The sequence below is a fragment of the Ictidomys tridecemlineatus genome, chromosome 8 (assembly GCF_052094955.1).
Source record: "Ictidomys tridecemlineatus isolate mIctTri1 chromosome 8, mIctTri1.hap1, whole genome shotgun sequence".
Classification (NCBI taxonomy): Eukaryota; Metazoa; Chordata; class Mammalia; order Rodentia; family Sciuridae; genus Ictidomys; species Ictidomys tridecemlineatus.
This window is the reverse complement of record NC_135484.1, coordinates 152,208,792-152,223,350: the sequence shown is the minus strand read 5'-3', so window position 1 is coordinate 152,223,350 and position 14,559 is coordinate 152,208,792. Positions and strand designations below refer to the sequence as shown.

Genomic DNA, 14,559 nt, shown 5'->3' with positions numbered 1-14,559 from the left:
GGTGGGGTGGATTCTGACATCTGCCACAGCACGGAGGAATCCTGAAGGTATGGCGCTAAGCGAAATCAGCCAGTCACCAATGGAACAAGGTTTTGTGATTCCAAACTCACAGGAATAGAAGAAATGGCAGTTCTAGGGGCTGTGGGGAGGGGAACAAGGAGTTGTTTCACGAGTTTTGCAAGATGTAAGGCTCTGGAGATTGGGTGCACAAGGATGGGAATATTCTCAACACTAGTCAGCTACACACTTGAAAAGAATGAAAATGGTAAATTTTAAGTTATATGTTTGTAAATCATAATTTTAAAAAAATAAATTAAAAAGACATATATTTAGCCCACAAACTGGAATCAGTTGCTTTCTCTTCTAAACTACCCCTGAATCCTCAGGGGCTAATTGGCAAGAATCACTTGCCTCATATGGCACCCATGGGACCCCCCTGAAATAACAGGTACTAGCATCGCTGCTTACTTTACAGATGAGCAGGCGGAGGGAGGTCCAGAGTGACTCAATGTCTTGGCAAGATGGCACCCTCACGGATGAATGAAGGGTGCCCCATCTCAGCTTGTCTTACGGAGCCTGCTCTTCCCCCTAGATGACCATACCATTCCTGCAAGCAGGCTTCCCCCACCCAACCCTCCTAAGGCTCTCCCAAAGGTCACAGTCACCTCCGGGTTCCATTCCTAGGCTTGGTGGGCTTATCCACACTGGGCTTCTGTGGTAGGTGATGCAGACTGACCCGCCCTGGCCTTCTGGACACAGTCTCTTCCCTCCGCCTTCTCCTGGTAATCCTGCTGTCTGACCACTCCTTCCTTATCATGTTCTTAAGAAACAGAGTCTTCCTCAATTTCCGCCAAAACAAGGGCTAATCAATGACTCAATAAGTAGTGACTAGTTACAGTACTTTGAATTCATTTCACACATTCTCAGGGTTGTTTCTGTTATCTGTTCTAGATCTCCGGAGACAGGTTCTCTAGAGTTGTCCATGAAGGTGGGGAGTCTATTTGACTTACCATACACCTCTCAAAGCCGAGGGTAATAAATGACATGTAGTCAATTTCACAAAGAATTATTAAATTTGATCTTCATATAACCAAACCCTTGGGTTCAAAACCACTTTTCCCAGCACTCTTCCAGATTCAATGAGAAAATGTCCCCAACTACTTAGCTGTCACCCTCACTCCAAGGCCAGATGGGGTTTATCACGGGCTCCAGGGAAGATCTAAAGCAGTTGAAAAGCTTCACAGCGTTACTTCTCAGATCCCTGCCATATCTCACCCCAGTACAAAATCATTAAATGAAATTAGAATATTCCAATTTTCCTACATGTCCACCTACTAATTGAACTAAATACTTGAAACCCTAACACAAGAAATTAGAGGAAACTCGAAAAGTGTGATCATTCCAGTCAGCTAGATTTTGGTGAAGAGTATGTTCACTTAGCTGTAGATTAAATTCACCCCACCATGTCCCTGCACAGCAAGTTACACAACAGTCCACTTTTATCCTGTTATTTCCTTAAAATAACAGGCTGCTTCACCAGCACCCTCTGTAGGTGACACACCCGAGGCGGGCCCTACATCTTCCTTTGTACTTCATCCTTTTTTGAACAGGACATGCGGAAGTCTACTTCTGATCTCTGACCTCAGGAAATAGGAATGTTCTCCTATTAGTTCTCTGCCCAGCATAATGGAATCCTAATAGGCTGCTAGGATTCGCTCTGCAAAAATCAATGTTGTAGACCCAGCAGGGCAACTCAGCTGCTCCAGTGGGTGCGGCAATGCACACAGCACGGGTACCACTGGGTAAGTCACTGCTCCAAGGAACGGACCTTTACCCTAGGGAGCTCAGAGCTGGCCTTCATTTTTTTATTAGAGCATTATAATCATACATAATGTTTGGATTCCCATTGACAAGACTGACATGCAAGGAATTTGATTTCTATTCCTACTCCTCCACCCCATTATTCCCTCCTCTACTCCACTGATCTTCCTTTCACTCCTTTATTCATTTATTTTTCAATGGCACCTTCTACATGTACATAAAGGTGGAATCCCCCTGGGTACATTCATGTGTGTATATGACAGGACTCTGTTGGATTCACTCCATGTTTCCTCCCCTTTCCCTCCCTCCCTTCCTCTCCTTCTCCTCCTACTCTCTTACCTTATCTTCATCCTATCTGGTCCCCTCCTCCCTCTTTCCTCCATTTTGCTCTAGCTTCCACATAGGATGGAAAACATTTGACTTGATTTTCTGAGTCTGGCTTATTTCATTTAGCATGATTTTCTCCATTTCCATCCATTTATCGGCAAATGCCATTATTTCCTCCTTCTTTGTGGCTGAGTAAAACTCCGCTGTGTGAATGTGCCACATGTTCTTGCTCCATTCCTCAGTTGACAGGCATCTGACTGGCTCCATGTCTGAGGTGCTGTAGACATCCTAGTGACTGTGTCCCTACACTATGCTGGTTTTAGTCCTTTTGCATAAATACCAAAGAGGAAAGATAGCTAGTCATATGGTGGGTCCGTTTCTAGTTTTTGGAAGAATCTTCACACTGCTTTCCAAAGTGGTTGGATTAATTTTCCGCCCGGCCAACAATGAAGGAGTACACCTTTTTCTCCACCTCCTCACCAACATCTATTTATTTATTTTGTATTCTTGATAATTGCCAATCTGACTGAAGTGAGATGAAATCTCAATATCTCTGATTCCTAGAGATATTGAACATTTTTCATATCTGTCATTTATTGATTGGGTTTTTTGTTTGTTTTTAGCATTGAGGTTTTTTTTAATGTCCTGGATATTAATCCCCCATCGGAGAAGTAGCTGGCAAGGATTTGTCTTCCCGTTCCATAGGCTCTCTCTCTTTCCTCTCTTTGTTGCTCAAAGCTTTTTAATGTGATGGCATCCCACTTTATTGATTCCTGGTTTTATTTCTTGAGCTTTAGGGGTCTTGCCGAGGAAGTCAACGCCTGCACTTATATGATGAAGTGCTGACCCTAGGTTCTTTTCCAGCAGTTACAAGGTTTCTGGCCTAATTCCTAAGTCTTCCATCCGTTTTGATCTGACTCTTGTGCAGGGTGAGAGACAGGGGTCTCGTTTCATTCTCCTACATATGGATTTCCAGTCCTCCCAGCGCCGTTTGTTTAAAAGGTTGTCTTTCCTCCAATGTGTGTTTTGGGCACCTTTGTCAAGGGTCCGATGACTGTAGGTATGTGGCTCTGACTGTCTTGTATACTATCCCACTGGTCTCCATGTGGATTCACTCAGATCTTCTTTAAATGGGTTTTTTTTGTGTGTTTGATTTAGGTATTGAGACTAATTTCCCACCTTATTTAAAATACCTCAAAAATACTAAAGTAGCAATTTCTTACAAACTTGTAATATGGACAACATCTAAAATATTGCACAATGTAAAAAAGATAAAATTTCACCAAAGAAAGAAAGAAACGTGATTACAGAGTTGTGTTGTGAATTTGGGAAGCTGGCTGCTACGAGAGAGGGGATAATTTCTTTTAAGTCTAGATGGATAAAAGAACCAACTCTCACCGTAACACACTGGTAGATTGAAATGGGGCCTTACAAGGAACATGGAATGCAATATCAATTTTTGAGAAAAATTGTTTTTCAACAAACGAAAGGTCACTCTTTGATAACACAAGTGTGATGGCCCAAGACGCTGACCCAAGGAAGCCTCCCTTTTTAGGATGGAGAAGATGCCTTAAAAGATCATCTCTCTTTGAAAGAAGGAGGAAAGAAGAGCCTGTCTACACTTCTGAGAGTGACAGAGACACGTTTTCTTTTCATCCCGCGGTTGTCTTCCATGACGCCCGTACCCAGAGTTCAGGCTTTCTCAATGTTTCGCTGCTCTTGTTGATTATCTTACCCGGTCTAAAGGCTCTGCTTTCAGAAGGCTGTGGTCTCTGAAGTCCGAGTATGTCACTGGAACAAATGCCACCCAGAGAAGGTACGGGCGCCCAGAGGGTGAGGCGGGCGGACTTCAGAGCCCCTGGGGAAGACTCGCACACCCTCTCTTCAGCGGGGTTCCCTGTGTGTGACAACAAAAGAAAACTGACTGATTTGGTCAATATTATTGTCTCCAAATTCCCTGCAGTGGACCCTCTTGCTGTCTGCAGAGGGGGCTCGCACTCCCACCGCCCTGTTCTGGAGACCTCAAGAGCACATTTGGACCTAACTCTGCCACTGCCTTTGTGGGGTCACCGAGCTGCCACCCTGCTACCCCCTCAGCATGCCCATAGCTCCTGCAGTCAGCACCTGTCCCACGACCCCCGTTTTCTGTTACTTTCCTTCTTCCCTGCTGGCCTGTGCGGTCCTGAAGGTCGCAGACCCTGACTTGACCTTCCCAACATTTCCCAGTGCCCCCAGCACAACAGGTCCTCGATATGGCCCCTAATTTAAGGAAAATCCGTGCTGCACCTGGAATGAACCAGGCCCTGCTCTGGGAGCCGGGGTGGTGGCAGTGAAGGAAACACACACCAGGGTCAGTTTGGGCAAGCTGACGCTCCACCATGTTCCTACGGGTGGACAGAAGGCTACTAGAGAACCAGTTCCTTCTCTCCTTGACACTTGGAGATCTTATTCAGAGAAAGAAGTAAACCTTGCCCCTGACCTGCAGTTACAAATCTCTACAATTAGGAACCCGAAGTCCAAGCCCGATCAGAGTCCTAGAGTTATGAGTGGACCTGTTCATGTCCTTTATCAACAACCAATATCAAAAGACGGGAGATGGGACCCCCGTGTTGCCATCGGACCATCATTCAGACCACACGCTGGAACGTCTACTCTGAGGCAGCCACGGTCATCCTCAAAACTGGGAAAGTGAGGGCTGGGATAGAGCTCAGGTGGTAGAGTGCTGGCTTTGCATGCATAAGGCCCTGGGTTCAATTCCCACCACCACCAAAAACAAACCAGAAAAGCATGCTGGGAGAGATGCTGAGGACCAGGCTTCCTCCACCACCACTAATTCTAACAACAGCGCCCATCCTCGGAACGATTGCAGCCTCAAAATCCTTTCATTTCACTCGTGTTCCCGCATGTGAACCCTCACATGGCAGCTGATGCAGGGGGCTGGGATTCCTAGTATCTTGTGTCTATAGATGCTAAGTGGAGGCTCAGAGCGGTCAGGTCATTTTATGCAGTGGGTAAATTATAAGGTCAAACTAGCAGGAGAGTCACGGACTGCAAGGTCAACAGCAGGTTCTAAGGACGGCACACCACCTCAAGAGGAGACACGGGACACAGAGCTGGAAACACACCGAACACCCAGGTGCAACACAAGTCCTCTCCCCAACCACGCCCCACCCCCCCCCTTGCACCCCTACGTTTTGGGGTTCCACAGGCCAATCAACCAGTCACTGCCAACGAAGACTACCCGTCCTACAGAAGGCAGGGGCAGACCTTCCGACAGTGGCCTGCCGGTGCTCTGCATCACGCACTCATGGCCCCTCGACTCTGGAGCGGCTCCCCCAGCTCACTAACATCCTGTCCAAGACAGAAGCCCTGCTCCCCAAGCTCTGGGAGGGCCAGAATGTCACACACTTCGGCCACCCTGGTCCTGGGCACGCTTTGTGACCGGTAGCAGGATGAGTCGTGAATGAACGCACGAGGCCCCACTGCCCTGTGGAAGCTGCTCAGGAGTTTCTGCTTTTCCTCCTCCATCGCTTGCGCCATGGGAAGGCGGCTCCCCGTGTGCATCACGCGCCCGCCGAGCCCAGATGGTGCCGGGTTTCTGCGGCATGTGTGTCGCATCAATATTTGCTCATTGATCTGTTGCTCAAATACCACGACTGAGTTGTGTTTGTCTGGCAAATCAGGCGACTTTAATAATTAGTGTCTGAGGTGGGAAAACGTCTTCTAAAACGCTTAGGGGTGAATGGGAAGGATCCAGAGTGACCCCGGCCTATGGGAAGTGCACGAGAGGGAAACCCGTTCCCTAGCCCAAAAGAATCGTGAAATCAACAAGAGCAACACTGTCTGTGTCGTTCTACACACACACACACACACACACACACACACACACACACGCACACTCAGACACACAGAAGCATGCCAAGTAACAAAAGTACCTCTGAGGCTGATGGAAACCTGCAGAGTCACACCACGGTCACTGAAACGCAGACGTGTCAACTCTTGCTCTAGCAAACTAAAAAGACTCCTCCTCATGTCTACAAACACCGTACTTTGTAATTCTTCTGACAAAAGCGCATGCACTAAACTATTATTAGACCCCCTAACCTGAATGGGGTGCTTTGAACCAGATTTCAGATTCATTAAAGGTCAATTAGAAACTATCAGTGGTTCGCGCCTTTCGACTGGAGCGGGTTGGGGGATTGGAGAATGTGAGAGTTAGCTGGGAGAGCACAGGTCAGTGAAAGCCCCCCCCAATGAAAGGAGCCTTTCTGTGGCTACCACTGAGACCCTGAGGAAATGCATTAAAAGTCCAAGTTTCCACAGAATGAACACACTTCATCTTTCTTTGATGATAAAGAATTTTCAGGTGGCACACGGTTACGTTTGGAATCAATCTCTCAAGTACTGGGAGCTACAGGAGATGTGATCCAGGTACACAGAGGCAAAGGAACACAAATCTCATGTCCAGGAAAACATATAAAATTTAAAATCCTTAATATGTCTCTGTCTTCTAAGAGATGCTCAAAGGAAGCCAGATTGGTTAAAGACCAATGATTTTTGGATTCTGTTTATCTGGGGTTTAATTTTATCTTCACTGAAAAAAAAAATAATTTGATGTTACTATTGATGTAACAAGGAGTCAGATCAGACCAAAAGACAATGATGTTGTCAAAGCTTAATTGGAAACTCTCCTGAATTATTGATAATAGCATAATTCCTGCTTCTAGATGAATACATGATCATCTTAATGGAAGCATGCCCCATGGTAAGACTGTATTGCAATAAAAAAAATCTACTACACCTCACAACATAGAGTTGATTTGGACCTATGTGCAAGGTCCTTTTTTGTAAATCTCATGACATCTGAAATATTCTAGGTGAAGTCACCGATATAAGAGACTCGTCATCGTCAGTCCTAAACATCTACAACTCCCTTACTTCACACTCCACTTGCCCTTTCAAATCTTTCAATGTCCACTTTTCCTAAGGAGCAGCACGACCTTAGAGGACACGCTCCCTAGAATGACCTTCAAAACACGTGAAGAGCACCGCCCATTCGCGCACTCAAACGAGAGACCACCCTCCTGCCAGGGAGGAGGCAGAGTCCTCTAACTGTGCACGGTGTCGGTGTCACCAGGGTATGGGGATGGAAAGCCTCTGAGGAGGTGGCCACAATCCATCATCCGGGGAGCCCTCTAGAGTAAGGTGACATTCCGACAGAACAGAGGAAGGTCAGGAGCCCTGGAATAGCACCTCATTGGCCTGGACACATCCAAGCGACACCTACAAGCTGGACGAGGTGGCTACAGCAAGCAGGTAGAGAGGAAATGGCAGAGGTCACAGAGGTAGTGATGACCTGACTCCCGCCAACCCTGCCCAGAAGCCCTGGTGGAGCCGCTGAGGGGCAGCGGGTGGTGAGCAAGGGACCTGGCCATATGGAGCTCACCGAGCCAGAGTGGGCCCGAGGAGCAGCGATCCAGGGCAGAGTCAAGCTGGGAGGTGGGGGCTCACCTGTCCCAAAGGTGGAGTGCCACCAGGGTCTGGGGCAGATGCCTGCTCCTCACAGCACCACAACCCAGAACCCCGAGCACCCACAGCTCATGACCTCAACCTCCTGCTTCCCACAAGCAGACACCGAGGTAGGACAGAATAACGGGGTTGTGGGGCTGACCAGAACCACTGCTCCTTTTCCAAACCCTGATGGCATAGATTTGGGCCAACAGTGTTGACCCAAGCGCCTTGGAAACCCCTAGACCAGCAGACTCAAGTGACGAGCCCTCCTGGATCCCCTCTCGTCATGTGGGGTGTTAATAAACCCTGCTCTTAGGGCCACTCATCCTTGTCTGTGGATCTCAGTTTTTGGATTCGTGAGACAAGAACCCAGAGAGAAGCCGGCAGTGAGCTGCTGGGGTCTGCTCAACGCTGGGGCGGGTGGCCGCCACCAGAGCTGCAGCCCATTTCGGGGCCTTCACATTGTGCACACCCCACCTGCCAGCAGAAGTGCAGAAACTCCAGCCTCAGCGGGAGCAGATCCCTGGACCTCAGAGTCCTGCGTGCAGTGCAGTGGACGCTGTGGCTACCATCGGCTACCCGGCCAGGTCCAGGGCCTGCTCCTGAATCACAGCAGCTTACCAGACGGTGGAAACCGCCACTCCATCCTCCTCAGCTCCCGTCTCTAGACGGAGATCCGCAGCACATACGCCTAGTGACGTCTATTGGCCCCGAGTTGTCAAAACCACTGCCACCAGGCTTGAACCTGCACTTCAACTTTTATAAGGGAGAAGTAAACGTGCCCCATGAGCAGTTCAAAGGTTGAAGAAAAAGTGGAAATAACAGAAACTCACAGTGGGCACCCCACCTCCTAACTGCCCTTCCTCCTTCATCTCCAGTCCCAGCTGGGGACAGCTACTCAACCATCTCCACTAGACAGATGACAGCCCTGCGCCTCACACCACACCATCACCAAGCCCCACCCACTCCACCTCCAAACAGTCCTCTGATACAGCTCTCCCAAGCAGCCCAGGCCCCTGCCTCCGTCCAGGCCTTCATCCTGTTTGGAAGTGCTACTGCAAGTCTCCCCATTCCCCAATTCCCTCCACCCTCCGTGCTGTCGGAAGAGGAATTCTGCTACCATGCACACCTCACCACCATACATATGACCCCTAGATCAAGACCTGACCTTGGCTTTGCTCCGCAGCCTCCTCTTCAACCAGTGCCCCTCTTCTAACCCACCAAAGCGAGATGCCTGCCATCGCTGGCCTACCTACTCGGTGATGTCCAAAGCTCTATCCCCTCCTGCCCGGGGACAGCCCCTCTTCCTAGGGAGGATTAATTCCACTTCATTCTTAAGAGGCAGAGAGCATACGGTGCTCTGATTCCAGCCCCTGAAGAACGGAGCAGTTGCACTCCCCAGCCTTTACCACACCTTCCTAAAAGGCCATTTACGTCTCAAAGCACCCCACTCTCTGGATTCAGAGCTCCTTAAAGATGGAGACCATTTCCCATGTACCCTCGAGTTCCAGAAGGTAGCACAGTGGTACCTCGCAGATGATGGAAGGGGAAATAAAAAGGCTCAGCTTCATCATTTATCATTGCCTGATATTTATAGAGAGGAGACTGTGGGAGAGTGTTTTTAAAAAATAACACTGTGGCAAAAAGAAAAAGCAAACTTTTGAACAACAGAATGCAGTTTTAAAACAACAGAGACTTCAACAAACGCCAGAAGTATTTCCAGCTGCAAAGAGTGAGGGTGTCCTGGCCTCAGTGAAGTCTGTGTCCCTTCCAGAGGCTGTAAGGAGTGACAGGGAGCCACAGTGCATCCTAGGCCAGTGGTGTGGCAGTCTCCCTAGGAAGCAAACCCCTGGCTGTGGATAAACATGAAAGCGTCTTCTGCCTACTTACCCACACTGCTTTCGATATTCATTTCCCCTGCATCTTAGGGTCTATTTTCTTCCCGTGTCATTACCACAGTTGGATTGCTTAAATGAGACTTGGTGGGGAACATGGGGTCCAGAGGGAATCTTATTCATAATGAAAGTACGAATCCAAAGGAGAAGCCAGCGTGGAGTGGGCCTTCCTCCCCAGTTAGAAGCCTTGCCATAAAATTTGCAATTGTTGGTTATGGCTTATCCCTGAAGGTACGTGTCCGGTCCCCGGTGGCAGTACTGAAGGTGATGGGACTTCAGAGTGACTGCCCTCCTGCAGGGGTCACTGCTAATCTCTCAGAGTGGGCAAGTTCCCAAGGAGAAGGTTGTTGCAGAAGGAGGAGGCTGGCCCTCCTGCCTCACCAGGTGATAGCCATCTATCTGCCTCTCTCTCTCGGACTCCCTGTCTCTCTCCACGGATGGTCTGCACCTCCTCGGAACTCTGCCTGCATGAAGCCCACCACCGGACACAGTCCCTCAACCTTGGACTAGAAGTGTGAGCCAGAACAAACGCTTTACAACTTACCCAACCTGTGGTATCGTGTTATTAGCAACCCCAAACAGGCTCAACAAACTCTGTAGAGATCTAAGTTTGCCAGCATTTATGCCAAAAATAATAACAGAAAAAAGGAGAGGGGTCAGGAGAGGGGAGAGGGAGACGGGGCTTTGTCAAGTCCACGTGTGCGAGTCTGGCCATGCAGTCACGTGGCTTCTGCTGGCCCTCTCCCGAGGGGCACGTCCTCATAAACCTCCTGTGAGCTCAGCCCAGAGCAGGAGAGGGCAGGAGTCCGGGAAGCAGAAGGCCAGGGTATTACCGTGGAGTCAGCAGACAGCCGGGCTCAGACACAGCAAAGACCCGCAGGGAAAACCACCACCGGCAAAGGCGGCCCAACTCCTGGGAGACCGGTAGTTAGAGAAAGTCTTTTTTAAACTCAGTGGAAAAGGCGCACATCCAGCAGGCACCAGGGTAATTACCAAAGCCACCAGCACGTCTGCCAAGCCTGGCTGATGTGGCCTCTTGACCAGGTTGGGCTCTTGGCTTCTGCTGCACTCTGGTCCCCAGCTCTTCCTCCTCCCACTACTAAATACACCAGTGGTGACCTGCTCCCCATATCACGAACCCCAGCTACCAGTCTGCTGGGTTGTTGGCAGAGCCTTTGTGAAACGGACCCGAGCTCCCCAAAACGACTGCAGCATTAGATCCAAGAACTCATTTCTCCATCTCCAGAGCTCATGGTGAAGGTTCCCGTCAAATGCACACAGCCAGCGAGGGCCTAACGCGATCCATAACGAATCTTTGCTCATCGGCTTCAACGGGGAGACTCACGTCACTCAGCCGCTGCCGTGGGGGAACCACAGTGAGCTCCCAGTTCTGCGCCACACCACACCGTCCACTCCCCTCCTTCACCACCACCCTGCTCACATGTGACAACAACCCCCAAATCACTCTCCCTGGCTGCTCTGATCAAGCCCAGAGCCAGGTATCTGTGGACGTCCTGGACGCTTCAAGAGCCACCTGCTTGAAGTTGAGCTGCTTGTGACACTGACCACCAGCTCGAGTCCTTCTTGACCCAGCTCTCTCCCACGGCCTCACATAGAGCCAGGAAGGCCCTCATGCCCAGCTCTGCTATGATAGCCAGAGAAGGCCTCCGTCACACCGAAGGGCCTCTGAGCACCTCTCCGCAGACTGCAGCAAGTGGTGCTTAATTCCCTGCGGGCCCACCCTGGGGGCACATCTTTATTCTCTCAACTCTCCTCTCTCCCAATTTCAGAAGCACTAGAGGGCATCCAGCAGGGTCTGTTCTGTGCACGATGCGGGAGGGGACGAGACGCACTTTAGTGGTGGATGCCACTATAAACCTGTCTGAAGTCCGGGCCAGAGAAAGGTGCTCACGTTTCACCGCAGCAGTGTGTCCAGGGACAAGTCATCCAGAAAGAAGCATGAACACGCTTCCTTCACACAGAGCAGCACGTCAGTTGCCCAGGAACGAGACGCAGAGCCAGAATGGACCTGGTCGGAGACTTAGGAGGCAAAGGAGGCCGGAGCCAGTACCCAGGACGTCAGCAGTGCTGACAGCCCACCATGGATCTAGTGGCCCTCGACGATGACAGCCAGGCACACTCGGGGTCCCTTCGACACCCAAATTCTTCCAGCCTGCCCTCCCCCTGCTGCGGTGCAGCGCAGTTGGAAGCATTTCAGGAGGATGCACTGCCCCAGCCTCAGTCTTTCCACGCAACTCGTAGTGAAAATTTCTAAGAATAAAGCATCGAGTTAGGAGGGGCCAGCTACCAGGCACGACTCAGTTCAACCTTGGGGGAAGGAAGGTTTTGGTCAAGGGCTCCGTGTCACTGAGCTGCTTTTCCTTGCTCTCTTTGGGAGTAGAGTCACCATTTCCAGGCGTGAACCACACAAGAAGTGTGGACTATAAACTCTCTGGGCATCCCTGGACAGCCCAGAAACCCGCAGCTGGAAGGACAGAGCTTGTGTGTGCTGCCTTCTGTAATAAAATTCTTTTTCCCCCTGGGTTAAGGTGATTACTCAAACTCTGGAGACTCCTCCTCACCCCTCCGGCCCACTCGCATTTTCCTTAGGCTGACCGACTCTAGGAAAACAAGTATTGCATTATGCCTGACTCCTTGGAATGAGATCAGTTCTGGTTTCAGATTCCCTTGCAGAACAACCCCAAGGCCATAGACCCTGTAAAAACCCCAGATGCCTAACAGCTCAGGAAGGCCTGGGCTCAACAAGAAAGCACTACTTAAGTAATAAGCGGCCCATGCATCCTCAACCCAGACCGGCACCTCCCGGGGTCTCCTCCGAGGCATGGGCAGGCCCACATCTGTAAACAAGCCAGTCTCGGGCGGCTCAGCTCCTCCAAGGAGGCAGAGGCTTGAGCCCAGGGTTCGGCAGTGATTTTCTCCAACTGGCACCATCTGCGCACGCCCTGCCAGACTTGCTGACAGAGCAGGCTGCGTAGACCATTACTAATCTGCCAGGGTCAGCAGGGTCAGCCTGCCACAGGATGCCTATGGATTTCAAAGGCCAGCCTTCCCTCCACGCCAGCTAATCAATCTAAGTTGGAAAGCCAGCATGTTTTCATTTCACGTTCTTTTAAATTTCAAAGAAAAAAAAATCTCATCTTTAAAGCTCTTAGTGTGGGAATCGCTTGCATGTCATCAGCGTCCAGATACTACTTCAGTCACATGACACCTTTGGAGCAGGAGGCTCCCACATTGATCCTTGGCCAGGATTTGGTGACCAGGCCAGGAGGACAACTTTCATCAGGCAGCAAAAGCCTTTAAAATCGTGACCCCAGGGAAGGACGTCATGGGACAACACTCAAAGTCAACTCTAAGTCCTCTTAGCTGAGTCTGCAAAAGAATCATAAAAGCCTGTTTACAGTCAGCCTAGCAGAAACGGACCATGTGAGCCCGGGCAGTGTAACCAGAACCGGTAACTCCAAACCCGGCCTCACTCCCCGTCTACTCCAGAGTCCACCCCCCAGGGCTGCCACCTGTCACCCACTGCCCATCAAGTGCTTACCAAGCCTCCACTGTGTGCCAAGGGCTCCGTAGGCCCCTGAGCATCTTTCTTTCACCAAGGGACAGGATGACTCGGAGTCTAGTACACAGAGAGCGGGCCAGACAGGTCCAAGGGCCCCCTGAGACAGAATCACGTCAACCCTGTCTTCAAAGTGCCACCATCAAGCACCGGCAAGCTCATTCCAGGCTTGTTGCAGTAATGAAATAGAAGACCCTTTATATAATTCTGTAAGTAAAATTTTTTTTTCCTGTGGGGTGTCATGGCCAATTACTGTAATCGCTTCTTTGTAGACAATGTTATTCTAGATCTTCAAGTCAAACTATGACTCAATCCGATAATCAAAACTCCAACAGCCACAAAACCGAGGCATTGCTATAAGCTCTGAAGAAACTGGATCTTTTGTTTACAATAATTAAAGGTTTAAAGAAATGGTGAGATAAGTGACCTCATCTTCCTCTTGCTTAGATATCAGTTTCTTAACAAAAACTTAATAGAGTTTAAACTGGGCAAAAGAGGTAGGAGCAGAAGGAATTGGTGAGCTAAAATATAAGTAATAGTTTCTCCAACCCAGATCACTCTCCTTATAAAACTGGTCCTGTGAAGGGTGACGCTGGAAGATTTGCCAATCAGACTCCGCCACTGGGGTAGAATCAGAGAAGCAGGTTTTACATGAGCTCCTGTTGAATAATTCCTTCTTCTAGCTCTTTCAAGCTCCGGGCAACTAGAGATAACTCCCAGGTAGCTTGGCTACTGACCCATCCGTCCTTCCCAATTCTGCCTCTTAAAAGGATGGCTCTGTATCATCCAAAAATAAGCCACACGGTCATCTGGATCCTCTCCAGCTATTCCATGTTGCAGAATCATGGCTACCTGCCTGGCCTGGAGGCTGCACAACACACCAGAGAGCAGTGGAATAGGAGCGCTAGGTGTGATCGCGTTTCAAACTTACTCTGCCTTTCCAAACTCCTGGGAACTCAGGGGCCCTACAAGAGATCTCACTCCATTTAGCTTAGGAAGTTAACCTCTCCACACCCCAGGGTGGCTCCTGGGGCCTTTCAGGAATCATCTTGCAAGGTCTGAGTTCACACATGAGGCTCTTCACGCCAAGCCTTGAGACCTCCTTCCCCATCTCCAGCCCCTAATCAGGCTGTGTCTTCATCATGCTGGCCACCAGCGACTCCTGTTTAAACAAAGACCGCCCAGCCTTCAGCTTCATTTATCTCCGTCTGGTTCTGCTGGAGAGAGATAAGAATCTAGACAGAGGCTTTTGTAGGGTTTTACCTGTAACTTGTTTAAACCACCAACTACAAACACAAGCTGAGCCTTGGAGCACTGCAGGTGCCAGGTGCAGGGATAACCTGCACAGGCCTGGGCTTCCGGTGGCGGTGGCGGTGGCGGCGGCTCGGAGCAGAGGCTGCAGGCAGACTGATCAGAATCAAGAAG

At 49.8% G+C, this 14,559-nt stretch overlaps 1 long non-coding RNA gene across 3 annotated transcripts in view; it reads right to left on the bottom strand.

Moving 5' to 3' along the window:
- The window catches only part of LOC110598538 (uncharacterized), a 234,546-nt gene that overhangs the window by 69,997 nt on the left and 149,990 nt on the right, over window positions 1-14,559 (bottom strand). For all 3 annotated transcript variants that reach the window (XR_002484390.3, XR_002484391.3, XR_013425489.1), the window contains exon 4: window positions 3,884-4,045. This is a non-coding gene — a long non-coding RNA (uncharacterized LOC110598538). The remainder of the gene's footprint in view (window positions 1-3,883; window positions 4,046-14,559) is intronic.